The sequence below is a fragment of the Mus musculus genome, chromosome X, assembly GCF_000001635.26.
Source record: "Mus musculus strain C57BL/6J chromosome X, GRCm38.p6 C57BL/6J".
NCBI lineage: Eukaryota > Metazoa > Chordata > Mammalia > Rodentia > Muridae > Mus > Mus musculus.
Genome location: NC_000086.7, coordinates 74,787,800 through 74,794,311, shown reverse-complemented (window position 1 = coordinate 74,794,311; position 6,512 = coordinate 74,787,800). Strand labels below are relative to the sequence as shown.

At 52.3% G+C, this 6,512-nt stretch overlaps 1 pseudogene; it reads left to right on the top strand.

The window, feature by feature from the left end:
* On the top strand, nucleotides 2,018-4,554 carry Gm8617 (predicted gene 8617; annotated as a pseudogene).

The window sequence follows — 6,512 nt, the reverse complement described above, 5'->3', positions numbered from 1 at the left end:
TAGAGAATCAAAAGAGGGGAGAGCTCAGGATGGTAGCTGGCAGCTGGCTGGATCCCTCCAGGAGAGTCTTTGGCTCATTGGCAGGCTGCTGGCTTGGCTTGGGCTTGGTGGCTGGCTGCTGTGGCTGGGAGTGCAGAGAGGCGTTCTACTGGAGATTAGACAGCAGCTCTTGAAGTAAAGGCCTTCTCCATGGCTTACCATGGCAGATTCTGATGAAAAGAGACAGACAGTCAGTGGTTTTAAGGCATTAATTGTCATGGAGGAAAGTGGATGAGTAAGACTGTACCCCATTTCTCAGGGCAAGCCTGAGGTTAAATATCTTTTGCAGGGAGGAATGTCTGGAAGGAGAGTTTATTGGCTAAGCCTCCAGGCCTTTAGGTACCTCATGAAAATGAAGATCTATCTTGAGGCTATGGAGGGGCTCAGGGTGTTGCCCTTATGACAGAAAGCCTTGTGCCAGGAGCCTGGTTCCCTGGGAGCTGGATGAAAATGCCTCCCATCCCTTTTAGGGTCACTGGGGTTTCTAGCCTTGGCTCAGACAGGCACCAGGCTGCCATTCGTGGTCCTACAGTCACAGGGAAGAATGTTTTCCTGAAGCAGACACAGGTGAAAGGATGTTTTCATATGGCAAACACGTGATAGGACCTGGGACGAAGGAGTATAAATATGACCGCACAGATGTACTTAGGGATGGGCAAGGTACCATCCAGGCCATAAATTTCCTATGTTTAAGACCATGTGGATTAAGATTAGGCCACAGAGCTCATGTGCAAGAGAGTTCTGTGGTCTGGGGTCTCTTGTTAGAACAGTGCCCATCACAGGCAGATAGGGATGTGCAGGGTCTCCTGCAGACTTGAGGTTGCAGCATGCGGGTGCACGATTCCAACAGAGGCACTGGCTTATTCTGTTGAGCTCCACCTGATACTGCTGAGAATGCCAATTAGTAAGCATTTCTCCACAATGAAGTGCTTTCTCTTTGGGTCTTACACGCGTTCTCAACCGGCCAGGAAAGACGCAACAAACCGGAATCTTCTGCAGCAAAAGCTTTATTCTTACATCTTTAGGAGCCAGAGAGCAAGAGAGCAAGAGAGCAAGAGAGCAAGAGAGAGAATGGTGAAACCCAGTCCCTTTTAAGGAGAATTATCCTCCGCCTAGGACGTGTCACTCCCTGATTGGCTGCAGCCCATTGGCCGAGTTGTCATCACAGGGAAGGCAGAGCACATGGGGTGGAGAACTACCCTTGGCACATGCGCAGATTATTTGTTTACCACTTAGAACACAGGTTGTCAGCGCCATCTTGCAACGGCGAATGTGAGGGCGGCTTCCCACATTTGGGGCTCTCCCCGGGTGTGCCCTGCGAACACTTGATCCCATAGTGAGGTCCATGCTGGAGTAGGGAACAAGAGCTCTGTCCAAAAGATTGGCGCCACAGGGGTGGGGATTGGGGTCAGGGACTGGGACAGAAGGAAGCCAGCAGCTATGACAGCAGCCACCCTTACTTGCAAATCACCATGAACATTTCCCCAGCCCCATTGCTCTTTAACCTGCTAACACACTGGCCTGGAAGGCAAGTTCCCTAGGAGTCCAAGGGCTCCTGGTGTCAGCAGCACAGGGCTAACTCCCTAGGAAAGAAAACAGTGAGGATGGCTCCCCCACCCCCAGGGAATCCCAGTGAGCCCCAAGACACTGACTGGGTGGGCAAGAAAACCACAAGCCTTGTAAAGACACCCATCTCTCTGGGAGGATGTTCGCCACCCCAGCCTCAGGTCGAGGAACAAAATTGTTGTGACTGTCTCCCACAGATGTTCTGGAACTTTCCATACCTTCTCCCACATTCTCCATTCTGTAGAACAGACTCTGTCAGCTCCCTTGATTTCTCATGCCTTGCCTCACTGAAGTGCTGCTTCCTTGTCCACTAAAGGCGATCTCCTTCCTAATGCAGCTCTGCTTCCCTCTCCCACCCTACAGGATAAGCGCGCACCACCCTGAATGACTTCAGTCAGTTCAAACTTTTCTACCAGATTCTGGAGGGAGAGCAGCGCCACAGGCAGGAGAGCAGAGCCAGAGAGGACCGGCGGGCAGTCACAACAGTGCCCAGAACAACCAAAGGAGTCACCCTGTCCTGATCAGCACAGCCCCAGAGTCCAATCGCCATGGACTCTGCAGAGTATGTACTCTGTGGCTGGAAGGGCCAGCTGTGGCCTGCAAGGGTGTTGTCCAGACCCAGGACCCCAGCCCATAGTAAGAGGAGAGGGGTGCCCTTCCTGGAGGTCCAAATACTGCCTGAGGGTGAGAAGAGGAGACTGAGGAGCTCCGAGGTGAAGCCCCTATCCAAGTCTGAAATCATAAGCATCACCTCCTTGGCAGGAAAGGATTCATGGGGCAGGGGCTCGCCAGGGCAGACCAGGGCATCCAGGAGAGCCCTCAAGGTGGCCCTGGATGGTCTGGGTGAGGGAAGCAGCTCATTTCAAGGAGGAAGAGCAGGTGACCGAAGAACCAGCACCATGGCTCCAAACGGTCCAAAACAGCAGGCCAGCTCCAGCAGCTCCAGCCTAGGCCAGCGCCTGCGCCTGCGCCTGCGCCAGCTTCTGCCCCTGAGCCTGTGCCAGCGCCTGCACCTACACCTGCGCCTGGGCCTGCGCCTGCGCCTACGCCTGCACCTGCACCTCCACCTGCACCTGCACCTGCACCTGTGCCTCCAGGGGTGCAACCAGAAAGGCCAAGGGCTCTCCCAGAGGAGTCCTGGGAAGCAGGTCCGCCGGGATTCAGGTCCTGTGATGATAGGCTCAGAGAATGTGCCTTCAGTGCGATTGGGGAAAGCCCAGGCCCACACTGCTGTAGGCCTCCAGTGCTCTGAAATGCAAGGGGATGTGTTAAGAGGCACCAGAGTGTGGCCAAGTTACTCGAAGAAGACACCCTTGGGAAAAGCTGGCGGTAATTTAGGGAAGAGAAAGCCAGGCACAGGGAAGAGAAAGCTCATGTCTTTGAGTGCCCCAGGCTCCAGGGAGGCTACCCGGGCTAAAAATGAACAGCAGGCTGCCTCTGGGCCACTGAGGCACATCTCTATCTCACCTAAAGCTCTCAAACAACGAGTTCAGTGTTCTGGCTTAGAGATCCGGGCAACTGGAGCCCAAAGGAAGACCGCCCTCCCAGAGAACAAGGACCATCCTGGCCCGGGGACCCCGAAGCCAGACTCAAAGGGGGCATCTGCAGCCTGCGTGCCTCCAGTCCTGAGGCTATGCAGGTCACTCTGCATAGCTAGTAGGAAAAAGAAGACCCATGTGCTGTGTGCCCTGTGTGGGCTCCCAGAATGGGAACCCCAAGTGCACTCAAAGGTGACCAACACCAGATTCAAGAGGAGAGGGCCCCGAGTTCAAAAAGATGCCAAAGCTACCAACGTGGTTTCTGCCAGGAGCCCAGCACCATTGATCGAGGAATGCTGGTCTGGTTCAAATTTCAGGACCTTCCTTTCTGGCCAGCAGTGGTCAAGAGTGTCAGCAAAATCGACAAGATGGCGAGGGTGCTGTTGATCGAGGGCAACATGCAGTTTGAGCGCAGGGGTATCCGTGTCCCTCTCCGCAAGTTGAAGCACCTGGACTGTGGGGAGAAAGTATCACTTGTGAGGAGAGCCAGCAGACTGTACGCCCAGGGCATCAACTGGTGCTTCTCAGTGATCGACCACTACAGAGAGGGCCTCTCCTGTGGCTCCTTACTGGGCTCCTTTATGGACTACTACACCACCCAAGCCAGTTACCCGCTAAGGAGAGCCGTCCAGGAGGGTGACCTGCACATCGATTTCCCCAAGGTGAGCTATGCTGAATTGGAAGATTGGGAGGAGGAGACCGCCCTGGGTGGGAAGGGGCCCTACAAGAAACTCCTGCCCGACCGCATGAGGGCCGCTTGGGACAGAGCCAACCAGAAGCTCATGGACTTCATCGTGAAGAGAAAGGGGGCCGACCAGCACCTGCTGGACATCGTGAAGGGCAGAAAACCCTCCAGGTGGCTGGACGATCTTTGGAAATCAAAGAGGGAAGTCTTCTGCATTGAGACCTACCTGGAGGACGATGACCAGCTGCATCTCGTGGCCAGACATTTGCAAGAAGTGGCCAAGGAAGCAGACGAGGCCCTGCTCTCGCTGGCAAGAGGAGACAAAGTGAGGTTTACCATGGAAGTTCTTTTTCCAGAAGCCATCATCTACTCCATCGCTGCCCTGGATGAGCTCAGCTACAAGGAGGCAGAAGAGAAGTACCTGCGTGGCCCACCCGTGCACTACCGTGAGAAAGTGCTTTTCGACAAGACCATCTTAAAGGCGGCCAGGAAGAGGTCAGCAGCCAGGATTCGGGCTGCCAGGGACCCTCCTGTGCCCACTCCTTAGAAGGGATCGTCCTCCTTTCAGCTGTCACCCCTGAGGCTCCCAAGACAGGAGACAGGAAGTGCCTCCAAACTGGAACATCTGGGAGACCGTGGGGGCACACAATGGCTGCTGTCAAAGCTCCTCACTAAGTGTTTCTTTACCCCCTCGAAATAAATGTTCACGTTCCTGCTTGACAGTGTAGATGTCTAAGACCGCTCTACTGATCCTGTAAGCTTCAGTCCAGGCCTGGCCTTTTGGCTCTCTTTCGCCTGTGCTCCAACACTTACAAGTCCCGTGGGGGTGCCTCTCTGGAAAGTCATTAGCCCTGTGTGGAGTGTTGGCGAGCTACAGCACAGGCTGCCGCCTCTCTGCACGGACCCCATGCACCTAGACAGCACACCAGGTTCCTGATGACACTGGGTCTGTGGCACGTGTTCCCCTCTCCAATCTTCTTTCTCTCTAGGGTGCTGCTATGGATGGGGCTGGGCTCCACTCTTTTCTCCATTACTTCCTCCTTCACTCACTCATGCTGAGGGAGAGAACAGATGTGTGTTTTGAGGCTGTGCTTTGAAGCCATAGAAGGGGTTGGAAATGTTGTGACCCTGGAACAACAACAATGCAAAGAACAAGAGGCAACAAACACACAAGAAAACAGTCTATTGTGCTTTACAATGTCTCTCTCTCTCTCCTGTGTGTGTGTGTATCTGTCTGTCTCTATCCCCCCAACTCTGTGTGTGCATCTGTCTCTCTCTGTCTCTCTCTCTCTCTCCTGTGTGTGTGTATCTGTCTGTCTGTCTCTCTTTCGCCCCAACTGTGTGTGTGTGTGTGTGTCTGTCTGTTTTTAGCTCTCCCTGTCTCTCTGTGTATCTCTCCGTATTTAGGTACAAGTGTGTGTGTGCACAAGTGTGCGGGAGTCATAGGTCAAGATCTGGTGTCTTCTTCAGTTATTCTCTCGAATTTTTGAGACAGGATCTCTGACTGAACCTGTTTCATGCTGATTTTTCTAGAATTATGGCTTGCCAGGCTGCTCTTTTGATCCTCCTGTCTCTGTTAACCCAGGGCTGAGATTAAACCTGCCTGTTTGCATATCTTTTTTCCAACTTTTGTATGAGTACTGGGTAATGAACTCAGGTTTTCACCCTATGCAGGAAGCACTTTACATTCTTATCCATCCTCCACATGCCAAAAACTTCATACTCTTAATGTGTGTGTATGTGTGTGTGTGTGTGTGTGTGTGTGTGTGTGTGAGAGAGAGAGAGAGAGAGAGAGAGAGAGAGAGAGAGAGAGAGAGAGAGAGAGATTTGCTGACCTTGTGGGCTGTCTGCAGCCCTGCACCAGGCATTGGCATCTCAGCTTTTCTCACATTTCTGAGATCAGAGACTTCTGGTGTTTGTAGGAAAGGGAAAAGGCCTGCCTTTCTTTGGAGTCACTGTTCCTGGGGTGTACTGATGAGAAGCAGCCCTGACATGCCTCCCAGAAGGTCCTGTTTCCTCCTCTTATGGTCTGTATCCTTGAATTTCCTTGGGAACATGGGACTCCATTCTTGTCCCAGGGGTCTCTGAAGTCCTCTCCCCAGTAAATTAATTTTCAGTGTTCCTCTGTTTATTTTTAACCCAGATGACCTCTGTATTGGTGGTGACTGGTATTGAAGTCACTCACTATCTGCGTACTGGTCTTTAACTGTGGCTTTTCATTTTTCCATGAAATTATGTATGCCTGTATTTGCTATAAACGGGGGTGGGCTGTTTAGCTGGGTTGTCACAGTGACAGCAATACTATCAAATCTAGGTGCAGAGAAGAATGTCAGTAAAGCAGACCAGTATGCATTCCCCAGGACTGTAGCCTGTGCCTCATGACCTCATGACCCTAAGCCAAATCCATGTTTGTGTGTGAGTGTGTGTGTGTGTGTGTTTGTTTGTTTGTAGTTGTTGATCCCTGGGCCATCTCTCCATCTCAAGGAAGCTAATTGAAAAATAGCCCTTTTGGTTAGGTGGTGGCTTAGAGGCACGGAGGAAAAAGATACTGAAGCACACACCCCAGGGATCAACAGCTGTCCTCACAGTACTAAATGTTGTTACCTACACTGCAGAGTGCATCTTGATTGGGTGGTGGGAACTGTATTTGTGTTGGAATTACATGGTATTAATGGAAGTAGAAA